This window comes from Herpailurus yagouaroundi, unplaced genomic scaffold (assembly GCF_014898765.1).
Source record: "Herpailurus yagouaroundi ecotype Mexico unplaced genomic scaffold, PumYag 187, whole genome shotgun sequence".
NCBI lineage: Eukaryota > Metazoa > Chordata > Mammalia > Carnivora > Felidae > Herpailurus > Herpailurus yagouaroundi.
The window spans coordinates 16021294-16041531 of NW_024412418.1; the positions used below are offsets into that span (position 1 = coordinate 16021294).

Sequence of the window (20238 nt, forward strand, 5' to 3'; positions counted from 1 at the left end):
TGCTTTCCTAGCCTCCTGTGCAAGCCTATGTCTCAGAAAGAGCCTTTTCCCTCCAGCCCTTCGCCATCTGTATCAGTCTTCTGGAACATTCCTGAAAGCTGTAAATCTTTCAAGTAAACTAGATTTTCCTTTCTGGCTCTTGCTTGTAAATTTGGTGGCTTTGTTGTTCCTAAATTTAACAAAGGAAGTTTGGCGACAAATGCCACACAAATGTCAAATTCATGGCCAAGGAGGCTCTCCGCTGGTATTTGTTTGTGCTGCCCCCTACTGGTTAGAAAAGTAGTACTAAATAAACCTGATGGCCGGTTAGTCGTTCTTAGCCAAAATGCTCACCATTTTACCTTGATTTTTAAACTGAGTCTTAGAAAGTAATCCTTATTTACAAAGGCAAAGTGCGCTATTTTAATGCCTCATAATGTCCATTAAACATTCTTGCCCTTTAACCCAGAAATTTCCTTCCCAGGAATCTGCTCCCCCGCCAAGACATAGTAAGAAATGTAAATGAGAGATTATCTCCGAAGATGGCCATCTTGCTCTTGATGGTGTAAAAAATCAGAACAAAGTTACATGTCTGACAACGGGTGATGTGACACAGTCATAGGATGGGATATTGTGATTGCCTTAAAAATGACGTGAATGACTAATTGTTAATGATATGAAGAAATATTTAGAACATGTTAAGTAAGCAGGACGCAAAACTATGAGCACTGTACAATCTCAACTAAATGTGCATAAGTGGTATAATTAGGTTATCTTTCACATTCATATGCTTCCCAATTTTCCTGTGAGCGAGTGATATTTGTAAAATCGAGAAAAAATCATAAATCTTATTTTTGCAAGGTGGAAAGCACACAGGCTTTTGAATCAAATGACCCGATTTATATCTGATTCTGTGTCCTTGGCCGAGTGACTCAATCTCTGTAGACCTGTTCCCTCAGCAGTAAGTGGAGGTCATGACGGTGCCTGTGTCGCAGAATTATTGTAAAACTTGAACGTGCATTGCAAACCTTCCTAAACATTGTCTTCCCTTTGTGCCACCCATATGTTTACCTTTGCACAATTAGCCACCTCTAGAAGTTCAAATCCTCTTTCCTTTGTCTTATCATCTCCCCATAGCTTACCACCCTTTTTAAAAATGGTATGTGAATGGACACCTGGTTGGCTTGGTTGAGTGAGCATCTGACTCTTGATTTCAGCTCAGGTCATGATCCCTGGGTTGTGCGATCATCCATGGAGCCTCCTTAAGATCCTCTCTCTCTCTCTCTCTCTCTCTCTCTCTCTCCCTCCCTCCCTCTACTCCTCTCTCCTGCCCATGTTCTCTCTCTCTCTTAAAAAAAGGGGGGGGTATATAAGCTCCTCCGCTTAACCACTTTTTGGGGTTTTCATTCTTTTCTGTGAGTCCTCACACCCCTGTGCATACAAAATAAACCTTTTTTCCTGTTAATCTGTCTTTTGTCAGTTTAATTCACAGTCCCCAGATAATAAACCTAATAAGATAGAGGAAAATATTGTCCTCCCCTACAGCACCCACATTTGCTAACCTCTTAGTAGTGGCAGGAGTAACGTGGTTCCTGCAACCTGTGCTATGTGCCCAGTTGAAGTCTCTCTTTGTTGTCCCTTTTGGCTGTTCAGACCACCCACTACCTTGCATGTGTTAAAAGATAAAGTGGGGCCTATTAAAAATTTTAAGAGTTTATTTGAGCAAAATCAACTCAAATCAGCCAGCATCTAATCTAGCAGATAGAAAAGGGTTCCAAGGAGCTATATGAAATGGAGAAACTTTTATAGGCAGAAGGAAGCTGGACTACAGAAATTACACTAGGCCCCCCCCCCCAAAAAAAAAGTGGATTGGTTATTGCAAGGTTACTTTCCTTTAGGAGATTTCAGGGGTCTGTCAGGCAGAGCAGTAGTACTGACCAGGAGATTCCTGATTGACCCATTTAGGATTCCATTTCTGGGTAGAGCTGAAACTATAATAAGTTAAGTCTTGGTTTTGTCATGGGGGAGGCAGTTGGCATAAGAAACTCCATTTTGGGCCGGCTGTCTTGTTTTCTGTTTTTTGGTTTTTTTTTTAAATGTTTATTTATTTTTGAGACAGAGAGAGACAGAGCATGAGCAGGGGAGGGGCAGAGAGAGAGGGAGACACAGAATGGGAAGCAGGCTCCAGGCTCTGAGCTGTCAGCACGGAGCCCGACGCAGGGCTCGAACTCACAGACTGTGAGATCGTGACCTGAGCTGAAGTCGGACGCTTAACGGACTGAGCCACCCAGGCGCCCCTCTTGTTTTTAATATTTGAAAGGGGCTTTCAAATATTCGAAAGAGGCAGGATTGTGGAACTCTTACAGTCCATCTCAAGCAACCAAGAAATTCTTGAAATAGATAGAGGATCCTGTAGGGGTCAAGACTTGAATTCTTATATTCTTACGTACTTTTCGCACAAAGGCAGGGGATCTCGAATAACACTCACCGATAATAACTGAGAGCCCCTTTCTAACATCCATTGTACGTGTTGCTAACTTCACCCGTGAAAACCCACTTCTGACACTTAGCTTGTTAATTGGCAAAATAAATAAATAAATAAATAATAAATAAATAAATTTGGCGTTTCTCAGAGGTAAACATAACTGAAGCACTTAAAATGACCCCTTTGGGAATTAGACTTTTCTCACTCAACACGAGCTGACCACTCTTGGAGCAAGGATGCCTGATCAGAGGCATCTGCCGCTGGGGTGCTGCCCTGGGGTGTCACTTCAGATAATATACGTAGGTATCACATGGTCTATGCTGAAGTATTGCAGAATAAATCACAGACATAACACCTGTAAAGCGATACTGATAGTCCCTGACACATGTAAGCACACAACACTTACTGACTATTAAATCTGGAATAAAAATTCTAGTTAACACCATATTCTGAATTTTGCATTTTCTACATGTACTCCCTTAGAGATTTTGAACAAGGTGCTCCATTTTTCCTTCCTTCCTTCCTTCCTTCCTTCCTTCCTTCCTTACTTTCTTTTCTTTCTTTCTTTCTTTCTTTCTTTCTTTCTTTCTTTCTTTCTTTTCTTTTCTTTTCTTTCTTTCTTTCTTCTTTCTTCTTTCTTTTCTTTTAATGAATTCATATTCCCCATTGCTTTCTGAAGCGTGGCCATGTTTAATGGGGAGGTAAGGCTGTATGGTAAGGGTCTCCAGTCAGAACACTGAAAGAGTCGACGCTGCACCCAAGGTTCCCAGGCAGAAAGTTTATTCCCCACCCTGCCCCCACTCCTTCCAGATCTCACTGCACCTCAGGAATCTCATAAAAAGGCCTCCTTTGGTATTCTGAGAGCTCTCCATTCAGGGTGGTTTTATCAGAGAAATTAAACCAGAAAGCATTCAGCTCAGATAACAGGATTAATTAACATTCTTCTCATTCTGCAAACAACCCATCTGGGAGTAAGAGTGCCACTGCAGTCTTACTGAGGTAGGACAGGGGCAGTCTTGGAGCTGCAGGAAGCTGGCCTGGTCGGGGATTTCCTGAGGTTGGCTCTGCGGCCGCCTAGGCTTTTCTAGGAATGGTGTGTTATAGCACAACTCCCCTTTGTTCTCATGGGGCCATTTTTTTCCTCCTGTCCATCCCCCCAGGTTTTCAGCTTTGTATTTCCAAGTTGGGTGGTAGGCTGAGCCTGGCCTTCCATGAGAACAATCTCAGTAATGGCAGGAGCTAACATTTGTGGTGCCTTCCCTGTGGTCCGCACAAGGCTGAGAACTTGGAATTCGTGAACTCCAACGGCCTTCCTGAGGGCGTGGCCTCAGCTCTCACCGCCTGCCCACCTTGAGTCTGTGGCACCCTCCCAAAAGATGTGCCTCATCGAGGATTCACGAGCGATGGTCTTTCCACTGCAGACCTCAGGCAAAGAGGGGCGCGCAGTGTTGGAATCACCGTGCGCACCGCCAGTAGTTAACTTAGACGATTTTCCATTCTCTTTCTCCTCCCACCCCCACCCCACCCCCAAATTTCTTTCCTCTTCCAGTTGTCTCTTTATTTCTCCTCTTTCTCTTCCCCACCTTCAGCCTCTAATTCCCTCGATTTTCCAGGCCGTTAACCACTAGCCCTCGCCCTGCAAAGCCCCACTGGCATCGCAGCTCACAAAGCCACTCAGTCCCCACAGCCCAAGGACTGAGCCTCCAGCCCTTCCCTTGTGTGTGTGTATGGGGGGTTGGGGGCATCTCAGCCGCATTAGCCGGTACAATCTTCACAACATTCTAGAGAGGTAAGAACTCAGGAGTGTTATCGTCCCCATTTACACAGGCTCAGAGGTGAACTTGCCCACGTCAGTTGTCCGGAGCCATGAGTGGTCTTCAAGGCTCTGTTCGCTGTGATCACATGTCCCAGTGAACCCAGCGAGGCCTGTGTTCTTTACCTTCTAGAGCACTACGGACCTTACGGTCACTCTAACTGCTCCACAGGCTTAGCCATCTCTGCATCCACAGCACCTGGCACACAGAAATGCTCAACGAACAGCTGCAGAGATGCTCGTCCCTGGTGGGTCGAATCAGCCACACTCCGCCTGCCTCTGCCTCAGAGCCCTTGGAAAGGGCTGAGTTTCCGGAGGCCGGCAGGCAGGTAACCTGCCGCCAGTAATTCCTGTCTGCGCCGCAGGCTCCATTCACCCTCCTGAGGACCCCCTCCGCAGCCCAGGGGGGCTCAGGCAGGCTGGGACGCCACAGAGGACACCAGCGTGCAGGCCAAGATGCTTGCTCAGGCCGGCATCAGATTCCATTGGCACCCACCCCCCCGGGAGCGGCGGGACTGCGATGGATTACACTTGTTTCTGGGCTAACGTTTCAAGTGACAGTTGGACGGAGGCTTCATAGAAGCAATTAACTATTTTCCCAGAGGGATGGAATCGGAGATCAGGAGAGCCATCCACCACACCCGGCTCGGAGATGGCCTCAAAGACCCCCCAGGTATTCGCCTGGCTTCCTTTGGCTGCCCTGATTTCCTCCAGTGCAGGCCCAACTTTGTTCAGAGCCTTCCCCTGCTTGCCTGCTATTCGTATAGGACATCGGCTCTGTGGGTTTGTGTTTCCAATGTGTCAGCGTGAGGCAGCACGAGGGACAGGGACCAATCGCCTCTTGCTTTCCTCTCCCTTCAGAGCAGGGCCACAAATCCCCATGCTAGGTGGAGGGGTGGCAGTGGAGGGCTTAAAGGCAAAGACTGGAGCCGGAATGCCTGGGTGAGTCCCAGCCCTTCCGCTGCTATTAGTGTGGGCCTTAATGGCCTCATCTACAAAGGGGGCACCGTAGCAGCCCCTCTTCCCAAGGTGACGGAGGTGATGGGAAGTACAGGACTTAATGCAGCGTCTGGCGGGGAGTGTGTATGCGCCCGCGCTTCGAGTGGGTAGCGTTACTCGCGGCAAACTGGAAAGAAACGTCAATCTGGTTGTTGGTGCCCGGGTAACAGGGAGGAGAACACTGTGCCAGCTCAGAAGACACAGCCTTCATTGAACCTGGCAGCCCAGGCCCGTGGGCATGCAGACACCGTGTGTCCAGAAACTGGAAGCAGTTTTTCCAAAGAAGCCAAAAATCCAGTTTTGCATGATGTCTCCTAATTTATAAATGGTGATGATAGATGTGAAAAGCATTATTAAACACTAGGCTGCGCAAAACACAATCAGTCAGTGGGCCTGATCCAGCTGGAGGCTTCCAGACTCCAGCCTCTACTCACTTATGTCCTGTCAAGGCAGAAGGGATGATAGCAAAGCAATTTAGGGAGCATGAGACATAAAAGTGAGGAATTGTTTTTATTGTGTACAGTGTAGGATTTGATCATCAAAAGGGAAGAGAGGGGACCTGCGGTGGGCAGCTAAGACTCCAAAGGGGAGTGGTAGGATTCCCAGCCTAGGGGACCCTCCTCAGGGAAAGGGCATTCCAACCTAGGGAAGTTTCTGGTTGGGACAAGGCGACAGGTAAATACCCAAATTGTGGATGAGTATTTAAAATAATGCCACAAGGGGCGCCTGGGTGGCTCAGTCGGTTGAGCATCTGACTTCAGCTCAGGTCATGATCTCACGGTCCGTGAGTTCAAGCCTCACATCGGGCTCCGTGCTGACAGCTCAGAGGCTGAAGCCTGCTTCAGATTTGGTGTCTCCCTCTCTGTCTGCCCCTCCCCCACTCACGCTCTGTCTCTCTCTATCAAAAAATGAATAAACGTTAAAAAAAATTAAAATATTGCCACAAAATCTTCAAATCATGAGATAACCCTTACTTTCTAGCTATCTTCTTAACAGAATCGACTAAGAGCCTGGGCTCTGGAATTAAGCAGCCTTAATTAAATCCTAGCTCCACCCCTTCCCAGCTGTGTGACTTTGAATAAGCAATGTAACCTCTCTGTGCTTCATTTTTATTTGTAAAAATTAACAGTGTCTGTCTCATAGCTGTTGTAATAAAGAAATGAAATGAATACATGTGAAAGGCTAGCATTGTGCCTTTTATTGAGTAATTATCATTACTCAATAATACTTTTTTGAACATAAGCAATAATCATTTAAATAAATGTCAGCTCTTATCACTCAACAACACAACAGAAATTTGCGAAGTACTTAACGTGTGCAAGTTTTAATTTTTTTTCAGGTTATTTTAAAATTCTTTTAGTAATCTCTACACCCAAGGCGGGGCTTGAACTCACAACCCAGAAGTCAAGAGTCACATGTTCCTCCGACTGAGCCAGCCAGGTGCCCCTATATTTGCACGTTTTTATATAAGACTTCAGGGAAGTCTCAGGGCTTGGCAGAGAAGCCCCATCTCTTATTCACCACTGACTCCCCAACACTGAGCACAATTCTTGAATGTGAGGTAAGAGGCCAATGAATGTTCATTGTGTGAGGGGCTCCTGTCCTCGAGGAATCTAGAATGAGGGATGCTGGCGGGAGACAGGACCTAAAGGTGTAAAAAATCAACAACGAAATACTTATGCCGTTCAAGTCACCAAAAGCAGAGCCGTCTGAAGTAGGAGAGTGTGGATACCTGAACAATTCAAATACATAGTCATTGCTGAAAGAGTTCAGCTTCAAAAGAAACCATCTCAGATTCAAGCAGAAAGGGGGAAGTCTCATGGCAACAAAGGTGTGGCTTGGAGATGACGCAAGAGGCATTCCAAGAGGGCTGAGTAAATAGAGACAGGGCGACAAAGTACTAGGTGTGTTTCACAGACAGCAAGCAAAGGAATTTGATGGGGACAGGGTGTTCTGCACAGCTAGTAGGTGAAGGAAATCTGGAAAACTGGGTTGATACTTGATTGAAAAAGCCTTTCAATGCCAGGCTAAGGTGGAGATTACCAGATCTCTTTCCTTCTTCCTTTTTAATAAAACATCTAATTAATTTGCTCAGGATGCACGATACTCCTCAGCCTTCCTGGTAGCTGGATTGAAACCATGTGACTAAGTTCTGATGTCGTTAAGACCGGTGGGACCTAAGGGTAAGTCCTACGTGCAAATTCTGGAGTGTGGACACAATGGTTGGAGCCTTAGCAGACGTCTTAGATCATGAGACTGACTGCTAAGGCTGATGGAAGGGGGAGGAAGGAGCTAAGGTCCCTGATGACTCTACCAGTTTCATACATAATGGTTACACAAGAGAGAAATAAACTGTACTATTTAAGCCACTGTTATTTGGGGTCTATTTTAGTATGCAGCAGACCTAATTCTAGCTGACACACAAGCCAAAGACCTCACACTTTATCCTGGGATATCAGACAAATATTGGAAGTTTATGAGCTGGTAAGTAACAAAATGAATATGTAAGTATCATCTATACATGTATGATGTATTGCCTTATGTAGTTACAGAGACTGAGAAATCCCAGTATTTCTAATCAGCAAGCTGGAAAACTGGGGAAGCCAATGGTACGGTTCCGGTGTGAGTCTAAAGTAAGAGAAGATGAATGTCCTGGCTCAAAGACAGTCAGGCAGAGAGAGCAGGTTCTCTCTTACTCAGCCCTTTTTGTTCTATTCAGGCCTTTGACTGATTGGATGAGGCCTGCTCACATTCAGGAAGGCAATCGGCTTTACTCAGTCTACCAATTCCAATGTTAATTTCATCCAAAAAACACCATCACTGACACATACAGAATAGTGTTGGCCCAAATATCCAGGGACCCAGTGGCCCAGTCAAGTTGATGCCCAAAATCATTAACCATCACAAGTGAGCATGTTCTGAAAACTGTTTAGAGGGAAAATCATCTTAAGAAGTGGATGATAAAAAAGTTAAAAATAAGGGTGCCTGGGTGGCTCCGTCGGTTGAGCGTCGAATTCTTGATTTCAACTCAGGTCATGATCTTGTAGTTTGCGAATTCCAGGCCTGCATCCGGCTCTGTGTTGACAGCGTGTAGACTGCTTAAGATTCTGTCTCTGCCCCTCACCTGCTCGGGCTCTCTCTCTCAAAATAAATAAATAAACTTTAAGAAAGTTAAGAATACACATCCTTCTTGATTGGTCTAACTGAAATTGACAAGGTTGGTGGCTCAGACTGGACCAGAGAATATCCATTAATCTAATATAATATTTAAAAAAGAAGAGTTCCTGAGTTAAGCTGCCTAAGATCAGATCCTCGCTCCTTCAGTTACCAGCTCTGCAACCTTGGCCAAGATACTGAACGTGTGGGGGGCACCTGGGCAGCTCAGTCGGTTGAGCTTCTGACTTTGGCTCAGGTCATGATATCATGGTCGGTGGGTTCAAGCCCTTTATCAAGCTCTGTGCTGACAGCTCGGAGCCTGGAGCCTGTTTCGGATTCTGTCTGTCTGTCTCTCTCTCTCTCTCTCTCACTGTCCCTCCCCCCTCGCACCCTGTCTCTCTTAAAAATAAATAGACATTAGAAAAGAAATTTTTTTACAGATACTGAACACCTCAGTGCCTGGATTTTTTCTTCCTCTGTATGACAATGGGGATAACGGTTTATGTGCTAGAGGTACACATGAAATCGCTCATTCATTCACAGATGTTTGCTTTATTATACCTGTTATGTGCCGCACACTGTGCCAGGCGTTGGGCACACAGAGGTGGACAGAACCTTTAAGAATGGAGTTGCCTAGCTAGCAAGACAGTAAGTCAGTGATGAAACGAGGCCACTCCTGCAGTGATCACTGCTCCGTGGCTTAGAAAAGTATGGTACACAGTAAACGGCTCGTGACCTGCAAGAGGTGTTACGTGGGAAGCAAATGAACATTTTTAGTTGTTGTCATAGCCAAACACGGATAACACATCTGAGAGAAATACGTGTTTTTCTGTTGAAGATGACATCTGTTCATTTAACAAACACCCTTTGAGAACCTACCGGGCACTGTATTAGCCAATGAGGGGATACAGCAAAGAGCCAAACAGAAAAATCCCTGACCTGCCGGCGCTGACATTATATATTTTGTTTGCAATTAATTCAGTTGTCCTTTCTAAGTAAATTTAAGTTTGGAAAAGAGAATCCATCTTATTAAGTACGCAATGCCTGGCTGGCAGGCAGATACGGCAAAAATGGTCGCAGCGGTACAAAACGAGACACGCCTGGGACGCACTGGGTCCGAGGCGGCTCATGTAGCACCCCCCCCCCCCCCCAGGAAGGCGTTTCCAGACTGGCGTTTGCACCAAGAAGCACATGGCCACGTCCCCAGCTCCCAGCTCCCTGCGCATCCTCTGTTTGTATCTCAAGTCTTCTGGTTATTCTTTGACTATGTTTTGGGGTGTATGCAAGATTAAGGCAGAGCATTTCCACTTCAAAATTATAAGAAACTCCACTAATGGGATTAACTGTGGGAAAACTTTGTGAATCAAGGGAACTTTGAATCAGAAAACATTTGTGAGGAAAGGGATTTTCACTTTTGCTTATTACACAGTTGGCTGACCGCAGTTGCACTACAAAGAACCTGTTTTTCTGAATCTATTAATATCTAACATCCTATAATTATGCTGTCAAGGCTCCCACTGAAGCAGACCATACTGTATCTGCATTCTAAATAAATTCCACATACTTGAGAATACTTTGTCCCTCAAGTGGGTCAACAGAGCCTCACCTCCCCAGTTAAAGGAACAATGTAAATATATGACAGCATGTATTGCTGCCTCCCCCAAGCCCTCTGCCTACCACCCCTGTTCCTACCCTCAGTTCCAATCCCCCCGAACTCCCACCCCTACCCCAGGAGACGGGAGGTAATGAACTGTACAGTAACTTTTATTTCCACAAACTTTACTCATTTCACATCACCTCCCCCATACACATACCCCCTGCCGCCCCAGCAGACATTTATGGAAAGATCTCCCCTCAACACATCGATGGCGACTCAAGTGATCATTTAGGGTGGACGTACAGAGCAAACGCCCGAAGAAAATACTATTAGGCCTTTTAAAATCGACACCCAACAAAGGGAATCAGGGCTCAGTGAAACTACAAAACTTCTCCTCAGTGACTTCACTTCGAGCAACAGCACTGGATAAAGCGCATTCATTCGTTCGTTTACACACTCGGTAAAAGTGTATCTAGCTCACTCAGCCTTGTTAGGTACTCATATACAGAGGTGAACAGAAAGGAGCTCACAGTCTAGTGTGTGCGAAAGGTTGGGATCATATTGTCACACAAATATAAAATTACAAACCGTGAGAGGCACCATCTAGGAAAGGCAGGTGTAAAACAAACGAGGAATTTGCCCTAAGCTGAGTCAGGATGAACCAGAGCTGAAGGATACGGTGGTTCACTAGGCAAAGAGTGAGGGTAACGTGTTCCAAGCGGAGGGATACAGTGAATGAAGCCTTGCTGATGTGCTAGAGGGGCTAAAGGCAGTAAATCCTGGACGGAGCTCCTCAACCAAAGAGAGTAAGGTCGAAAGTTGGCAGGGACCAGATCAGGTTTAGGGAGGCCGTGCAAGGAGTTTGGCCTTTATTCTGAGGCCAGTGGAAAGTCACTGCAGAGCTTTAAGCAGAGAGGGTACTATGATCAGACGCACATTTTGACGACAAGATACAAACAAGCAGCTGAGTAAGATACTAAGTCCACTAACTATCCCTTTATTTCTGTTTTCCCCTTCCTCTATATACATGTGACCATCTGAGATAAAGGCTACATTTCCCAGCCGCCTTTGTAACTAGGTATGTCCATGTGAGTAAATTATGGCCAATGGTATATAAGCAGAGTTGTGGGGGGAGGAGCTTCTAAGACCCTCTTTTAAGAGGCAAGCTGCACGTGCTCTTTGCCCTCCTCTTTGTCCCTTCCTCCATCCTGCAGCCGGGAAACCGGATGCTGCCATCTTGGACATGAGGAAGAAGCCATGCATGGAGGGGTAATGAGATAAAGGATCCCAGGTTCCTGACATGGTGGAGAGCTTACCAGTCTCAGACTGCTCCTTTGACTTTTTAATTTATCGGTGTCTAACTTACATACAGTTTTTATATACAAAAAATTCCTCCATCCATTTGAAGCATACAATTTGGTATATCTGACATTTGTATACATTCGTGTAATGACTAAGCTTGAGAATATTTCTATTATGCCCAAAAGATTTTTCCATGCCCCTTGGCAATTCACCCTTCCCTGTACTCCCAATATGAGACAACCACTGACCGATCTGCTTTCTGCCACTATAGACTAGTTTTCATTTTCTAGAACTTTATATAATGGAATCATAGAGTACGTACCCTTTTTTGTCTGACTTCTTTCATTCAGCATGATTATTTTGGGATTCATCCAATTCCTTCCTTTTTACTGCTGAGTAGTATTCTATTGAATGGATGTAACGGTTTGTTTAATCCATTGACCAGTGGATGGACATTTGGGTTGTTTACTGTTTGGGGCTATTGTGCACAGAGCTGGTATGGACATCTATGTTTAAATCTTTGTGCAGGCATATAATTTGCTTCTCTGGGTAAATAGCTAGCCATGGAATGGCTGCATCATATGGTAGATGTCTGTTTAGCAATGTGAGAAACAGCCAATTTTTCAAAGTGGGGATAGTATTTTATATTCCCACGAGCAGTGAATGGGAAGGTCACTTTTAAAATTTTTAGATATTCTAATGGGTGTGCAGTGGGCTACATAAATTTCTATGTGGGAAAAACAATCGCCATCTTAATTGAATTTAAACCATGTTATTTTGGATTTTCTGTCACTCCAAGCTAAAGCTACCACTATGGAATACAGAAAGCAAGAATGGAAGGAAGAAGAGAAGCCAGGAGACTCCTTGTGGTGTAGATAAGACATGGTGGTGGACCAAAGTCGGGGAGTCAGGGGGGATGGAGAAAAATGGATGGATTGAGGAGGTAATTAGGAAATAATGGATTTAGGCTCAGAAAATTAGGTATGGAGGGGGTGTCTGGGTGGCTCAGTTGGTTAAGCGTCCAACTCTTGATTTTGGCTCAGGTCACGATCTCACGGCTTCGCAGGTTCGAGCCCCACATCAGGCTCTGCGCTGGCAGTGCGGAGCCTTCTTGGAACTCTCTCTCTCCTTCTCTCTCTTCCCCTCTCCCAATTGCGCTGTCTCTCTCAAAATAAATAAATAAATTTAAGAAAAATAAAGACAATTTGGTATGGATTAGGTATGGAGGGTTAAGAAAATCACTTGGGTTACACAGCAGAGGAGGTGGGTCTCAGACCCAGGCTCATTTAAAGCCAGAGGATATTGTCAACCACTTCTCTCTTTGCTCACTAGATGTCAAGGTCATATGGAGGAGAACCGGCAACTGCTCCAGCTTCCACTGGGGCAAATCTCTGGTTTTTGGTGGTTGAGTTGTGCCTTTGTTTTGGTGCAGAGGAGAATGTTTTGGACAGGAGGAAGGAGGAGGATGTAAAAATGCTGATGTTGGCATTCATGAAGATTTTCAGTCATACTGGTACTATTTTTGTTAATACTTATAAAATTACTATTATTAATATTTATTTCTGTGGGTATCTCATCCTTTAACTCCAATTCCAGGAATAGCAAGAAATCGGAGGATTCAAATACATATAATCCCATGTGAAGCCAAAAAGTAAACCAAAAGCTTTGGGTAGATAATTTGTATTTCATTCTTATAATAATCCTGTGTTTTTTCTGCATTTTACAGATAAGGGAAACTATGACTCAGAGAGATTAAGAAACCTGCCCAAGGTCACACAGCATGTAAGAAGGGATGCTTCCTATGTTTTGGAACTTCACTTCCAAAGCAGAAGGATTATAAAGGAGGGTCTGTTGGGATTAAGATGGGTGCGGAAGAGCACAAGAGATTAAATAAGGACAGTGAAATTGTGATTAGCAAAGCTGGGCAATAGGGATGTGGAGGTTCACAGTACTTTCCTAATTTTGCGAGTATGAGATTTCAAATAAGTAAAATAAGACAGTACACATCATTGCTGGTGGTGTAAATTAATACAATTTTTTTTGGAAAGCAATTTGGAATTCACATCAAAAGTACTAAAGATGTTTACCTCTGAAAAAAAAAGTCTCAGCATTTTTGCAGACTTCAACAATGGGCTCATGGGAAGGCATCCTAGGAAAATAATCCCCGATATATGTCAAGACCACTAAGAGGATATGCGTTCTAGAGGGGGTTATAATGTCAGAACATGGAAAGCGATCAGAATGAATATCAATAAAAAAGGAGTTAAACTAAAAATAATAAAAAATTAAAAATGAGGTAAACAAATCATGGCAAAGGAATGTGTTGGTGTATTACGCCTTCTTGAAAAAAGCTGCTGCTGGAGAATACTTACTGATATAAAAAAAATGTTTCTTAATAGCTTAAATAAAAGTGACGAAACAATTGGCACCCTATAATCAGATTTTTCCTTGATTTAAAAGAGAACGGATGGAGCACTTGGGTGGCTTAGTCAGTTGAGTGACTGACTCTTGATTTCAGCTCAGGTTATGATTTCACAGTTCATGAGTTTGAGCCCCACATTGGGCTCTGTGCTGACAGCATGGAGCCTGCTTGGGATTCTTTCTTTTTTTCTTTCTTTCTTTCTTTCTTTCTTTCTTTCTTTCTTTCTTTCTCTTTCTTTCTTTCTCTCTCACTCTTGCTCTCTCTCTCTCTCTCGAAATAAATAAACTTAAAAAAAGAGAGAGAATGAAAAGATACATATCAAAAGTCAACGATATTTTGTAAGTAGTAGGAATGTGAATGACTTTAAGCTCTTTGTATTTTCTAAAATTCTAACAAGAAATATGTACTTGTTTTCAGGTAAATTAGGAAAAGAAGAGGCTAAAAAGACTTTTAATATTAAATAACCATGTTTTATAGACTCAAAACTCAGTATATTTTAGAAATTTTTGAGTGATAACACACCTGAAGTAAAGCACACTAATTTCAAGTGCCCAACTTGATGATTTTTTTTTTTTTTACAAATATACACACCCATGTAACCACTACCCAGATCAAGACCTAGAACATTTCTGGCACCTCATAAGGTTCCCACACACAGCTTTCTAGTCCATTGCCCACTCCCTTCCCCTTAGAAGTAACCATTGTTTGGACTTCGGTAAACATTGACAAGCTTGGGCTTTTCTTTAACATCACATACATGGAATTATGCAGCCTACAGTCTTCTGTGTCTGGCTTTTGTAACACAACACAATATATGTGATTCATCTATATTCTTGTGTGCTCCAGGGATCCTGTCTTTTCTGCTAACCGAACAGAATTCCATTATTTAAATATACCGTAATTTATATATTTATTATCGTGTTTCTGGGGCATTTGGGCTGCTACTGACCACTAGGAGTAATTCTTCCGTGGACTTTGCTGTTCAAGTCTTTTTGTAGATATATATGACCATTTCTCTTGGGTGTATACCTAAGAGTGAATTAACCGCCAAACAGTTTTCCAGCGTGGTTGTACCATTTTATACCTCCACCAACGACGGTACAAGACCTTCAGGTGCTCCACATCTTTGCCACCCTTTGTGGTTGTCGCAGCCTATTAAATTTTAGCCCAAATAGTTTTTAGTAGACATTCTCCAAATGCTAAGCAGATTTATAGCTGATGATGTCAAATTAACCGGGACCATTTTAAGTGCATGTGCTGGAAACCAGGGCAAACTAGTGTCCGCAAAAACAGGAACTTTCTGGTCCATGTCCCTGGGAAGGCTATGGAGTAAGTTAATGCTTCCCAACATTCTCCTGTCATAGTATAGATAGAAAATGACAACATGTGCAGAGTGCATGGGGTAATACTAACTTGGGCTGACTCTGGTTGCAGTTGGAGGCAGTCTGCTCACCTCATCCCAGCTTGACCACTCAAGAGCCTGTAGAGACCAATCTCTCAGGATACCTACAACCTTCTTGCCTTTGCTGCCTGGTTGAGAAGCTCTGAGGTAGGTCACAGGTAGCACAATAAAGAGTGGCTGTGGGAACCAGGCCAAGAGATGAAACTTACTCCTTACAGGTCCATCTCTCGTCTCTGTTTATCTCTTTATTTTGGCCTCACTTTTCCTCCACAGGTTGGGGATGGTAGCCACCCAGAATTCTCAGCTTCCACTTGCTATTTAAGAGAATGGGGGTGGGGGGGTGTCTCAGTTTCCCAGGGCTGCTGCGATAAAGTACTACAAACTAGATTCCTTAAAATAAAAGAAATTTCATTTTTCACAGTCCTGGTGATCAGAAGTCTAAAATCAAGGTGTCTACAAGGACATGCTCTCTCTAGAGGAAGGCTCAGGGGAGAATGTCCCATGTCTTTCTCCTAGGTCCTACTGCTTCCAGCAATCCTTGGTGTTTCTTGGCTGTAATATCACTCCAATCTTTGTTTCCACCCTCACGTGGCATTCTCCTCATGTGTCTCTGTGTCTCTTCTGCTCTTCTTAGAGGGTACCAATCATATTGGATTAGGGCCCATCCTACCCAAGTATGACTTCATATTAATTTAATTATATCTGCAAAGATCCTTTCTGAATAGGGTCCCATTCACAGGTAACAGGGGCTGAGACTTCAACTTATCTTTTGAGGGAGACACAATTCGACCCACAACAGGATGGCTATTTTTGCTCTCTAATTCCTAACATTCCACTAAATCCCGATTCGGGCCATGTTTTCAGTTGCTCAACTAATCACCATGTCCCAAGGATGCAACCACATGTTTAACCCCAAGATGGGACCAGAATAGTGGTGGTAGTGGGCAATGATTTGACAGCTTAATACCCAAAGGTCACTTGAAGTAGAGAAGGAATTCCCCCAAAGAAACCAAAAGAAAAGGTACGACCAAAGCGTGATAGGCAGATGAAAATAATAACTGCCATAGTTCGCTCTAAATCATTAGGTTAAATCATTCAGTGTTCTGGGGTTATATTTATTACCAGTTCATTTTGAGAGATTCACCAAGTACTTATGTGGAGTATATTCACGTGGGCATTTTACTTAGATACTTTTTTTTTATATTAAACATAATTTATTGTCAAATTGGTTTCCATACAACACCCAGTGCTCAGCCCAACAGGTGCCCTCCTCCATGCCCATCACCCCCCTTCCCTTCTCCCCCACCCCCCATCAACCCTCAGTTCGTTCTGAGTATTTAAGCGTCTCTTATGGTTTGCCTCCCTCCCTCTTGGTAATTTTTCCCCCTCCCCTCCCCCATGGTCTTCTGTTAAGTTTCTCAGGATCCACATGTGAATGAAAACATATAATATCTGTCTTTCTCTGCCTGACTTATTTCACTTAGCATAACACTCTCCAGTTCCCTCCACGTTGCTACAAATGGCCAGATTTCATTCTTTCTCATTGCCAAGTAGTATTCCATTGTATATATAAACCACATCTTCTTTATCCATTTATCAGTTGATGGACATTTAGGCTCTTCCCATAATTTGGCTCTTGTTGAAAATGCTGCTATAAACATTGGGGTACAAGTGCCCCTATGCATCAGCATTTCTGTATCCCTTGGGTAAATTCCTAGCAGTGCTATTGCTGGGTCATAGGGTAGATCTATTTTTAATTTTTTGAAATTAAAAAATTTCACTGTTTTCCAGAGTGGCTGCACCAGTTTGCATTCCCACCAACAGTGCAAGAGGGTTCCCGTTTCTCCACTTCCTCGCCAGCATCTATAGTCTCCTGATTTGTTCATTTTAGCCACTCTGACCGGCGTGAGGTGGTACTGAGATACTTTTTAAAAATAGGTACTTAAATTAGTGGTTACACCTGCCTTAAAACTTATCTAAAGTGAAATTGTCAGGCACATGAAAGATTTCCTGACTATTGAGAGACTCTCATGGATAAACTGGTTGCCTTAATTTCTGAGGCAATGTCAGCGTAGGTTCATTACAAAGAACGTTTTGAGAACAATTATAAAGTATAGATACGTACCAGACCACAAAGAAAGTTATTCTAAGGAGTAGTCTTGGAAGTTGAGAACTGTTATGGGCTGAATTATGTTCCCTAAAACTCACATACTGAGATCCTAACCCCTAGTACCTCAGAATGTGACTAAATTTGGAGATAGAGCCTTTAAAAGGTAATTAAGGCAAATGAGGTTTCCAGGATGGCCTCTAATCCAACATGACTGGTGTCCTTATGAGAAGAAGAGATTCAGGCCAAACACACAGAGACAGAAGAAGAAATAGCAAGAAGGCAGCCATCTTAAAACCAAGGAGGGAGGCCTCAGAAGAAACCAAACCTGCCAACACCTTCATCTCATATTTTTTGCTTCCAGAACTGTGAGGAGATTAATTTCTGTTGTTTGAGCCACCCAGTCTGTGGCATTTTGTTACGACAGCCCTAGCAGACTAATACAGGGACTTACAAACAACACAAAGGATTAAAATAGGTTGTGGACTGCAGTGAGTGTTCCAGTCTTACCACTTGGTCACGGTGCAGGTTCCTTGGGGGCACACGCCCTCCCTCGTTCTTGGGTGTGCTGTGTAGACACTCAGGCAGCTCCACGGGTACCTCTGGATCTGGATTGCGTTAAGCACGTTAGTGATGCCCAACCTTGATGGGCGCAATTTCTTTCAAGAATGAGTTCATGACCCAATCTGGGCAAATGAGGCTTGAAAGGACTTTTGTTAGAGGCTTACGGGAAAACAAGTTTCTTGCTTTTCGGAAAGAGCCACTTAGAGAGACTTTTCTCTTTCTATAAAATGTGGAGGAGGAAGCAGACAGCCCCTAGATCTATTGACCCCCATCTATGGCCATGAATTGACATTGTTTTACCATTTCATGGTCCCCAAAGAAGGAAGAAGGTAGAGAGAGGAAGAAAATCATCTTTGAGAACATTTTTGAGTTCTGTATTAAGGTTGAGAGGACTTTACAATGACAAGGGACAAGAAATGCTCTTTCTTATATAAATCTGTTACTTTAACTGAAAGCATCTTACTCTAATAGAGAATCAAATGTGTTTTTAAAACCAGGTGTGTTTTACCTTTGTAATTTTATTTTTTTAAATTTTTTAATGTTTACTTTTTGAGAGAGAGAGACAGAGTGTGAGCAGGGGAGGGGCAGAGGGAGAGAGGGAGACACAGAATCCGAAGCAGGCTCCAGGCTCTGAGCTGTCAGCACAGAGCCCGATGCGGGGCTCGAACTCACAAGCTGTGCGATCATGACCCGAGCCGAAGTCAGACGCTTAACTGACTGAGCCACCCAGGTGCCCCTTTACCTTTGTAATTTTAGAGAAATAACTAAAAGCAGGCAGCAGCACTGAAACTCAAAGAATTACTTTTGAAAAATTGCATAACACGAACAGTAAAAAGCAAAAGGAACTTGCTAGGAGGAACCCATTTCTAAACACCGAATAAAAATCATTATAAGAAATTACAATAAGCAATTACCCTTTCCAGATTATCTACTATGTACTAAGCATGCTGTGTGCAGTTTCTCATCTAATCTACACAACAACCCCATGAAGAGGGTCCTATTACTATCTCCATTTTACCGATGACAAAACAAAGGTTTTGCTCCATGTGACTGTAAGAAAAAGGCTAAACAAGGATGCAGTCGTCCTAATCTAACTCCAAAGCCCCCACTGTGAACCAGTACACGCACATGCACACACACGCGCACACACACATACACACACACACACCGTCCTTATGCATGCAGCATACATAACTCTAATCCTCACACCCTTTCCAAGGTAGAGCCAATAACAGATGAGGAAATTCATGCTCACGGAAGTTCAGTAACATGAGAAGCTCCCAGAGCTAGTGCGTATGCAAAGAGGTGAACCACAGGGCAGGGAGTGTTAAATCTTAGAAACCAACAGCAAGGTAATTGACATATGGAAGGAACCATCATAACTTGGCACCCAATGGGTCTTAAAGATCCCTAGTTCATCACCTTTTCTTTGTACTTGAAGATTTAAGGCCCAGAGAAGTTTCATACCTTGCCTGGGGCAACACAGCATGTTAGTGGTCGGGTACAACCAGGACCCAGGTCTTCTGTCAAGGAGATTTTTTTCTAACACATAAAACTGCCTCTGATGAGCTTCGTGTATAGGGTGCTTGCTGAATATGCTTGATTTTGGAACCTTTTCCTGTCTTAACGGAGTAGGTCCAACCCCCAGGGCTGTTTTTTCTGATAACAAGGGGGCTAAGCAGAAGCTGGGCCGTGAGAGGTTAGAGCTTTGTGTGTTTATACAGGAGGCCCATTATCCCTCAAGGACCTCCATAAAGCATCAACTTACGCTGACTTCCGGTGAGTCCCCAAAGTATGTAAAGGAACCCATTATGTCATACCGGGGGCTGATTCAGACAGCTCCATAGAAAGAAATCAGACCACTTAGGAGGGCCAGACTGAAAGGAAATGGAAAGCACAATACCATGGAAATACAGGTAAGTTTTAAATGCTGTTCCCATGGAACGTAATTCATTGATAGCTCAAGTGGTCTCTGGAAGCATTTTTAATAAGAAAAGTAATAAATGGGGCGCCTGGGTGGCTCAGTCAGTTAAGCGTCTGACTTCGGCTCAGGTCATGATCTCATGGTCCGTGAGTTCGAGCCCCGCGTCGGGCTCTGTGCTGACAGCTCAGAGCCTGGAGCCTGCTTCAGATTCTGTCTCTTCCTCTCTCTCTGCCCCTCCCCCATTTGCGCTCTCTCTCTGCCTTTCAAAAATGAACAAATGTTAAAAAAAAATTTTTTTTTAAAGAAAAGTAATAAATGTGTTAAATATAGTGCTTGACAGCTTTCAAAGGATTTGAAAATTTTGGCCCCATGCCCACTCTCTGGAGCAGATACCATCTCCACTCTATAAATAAGAACATAAGATATGTGAAGGGGTTCTAGCTGGTAACTGAGCTGTCCCTGTCCTCCTAGTCTTTTAACTCCAGACT

At 43.7% G+C, this 20238-nt stretch overlaps 1 long non-coding RNA gene across 4 annotated transcripts in view; it reads right to left on the minus strand.

The window, feature by feature from the left end:
- LOC121043537 (uncharacterized) overlaps positions 1-20238 on the minus strand; it is a 59972-nt gene that overhangs the window by 12651 nt on the left and 27083 nt on the right. The gene's annotated exons all lie outside the window — the stretch shown is intronic.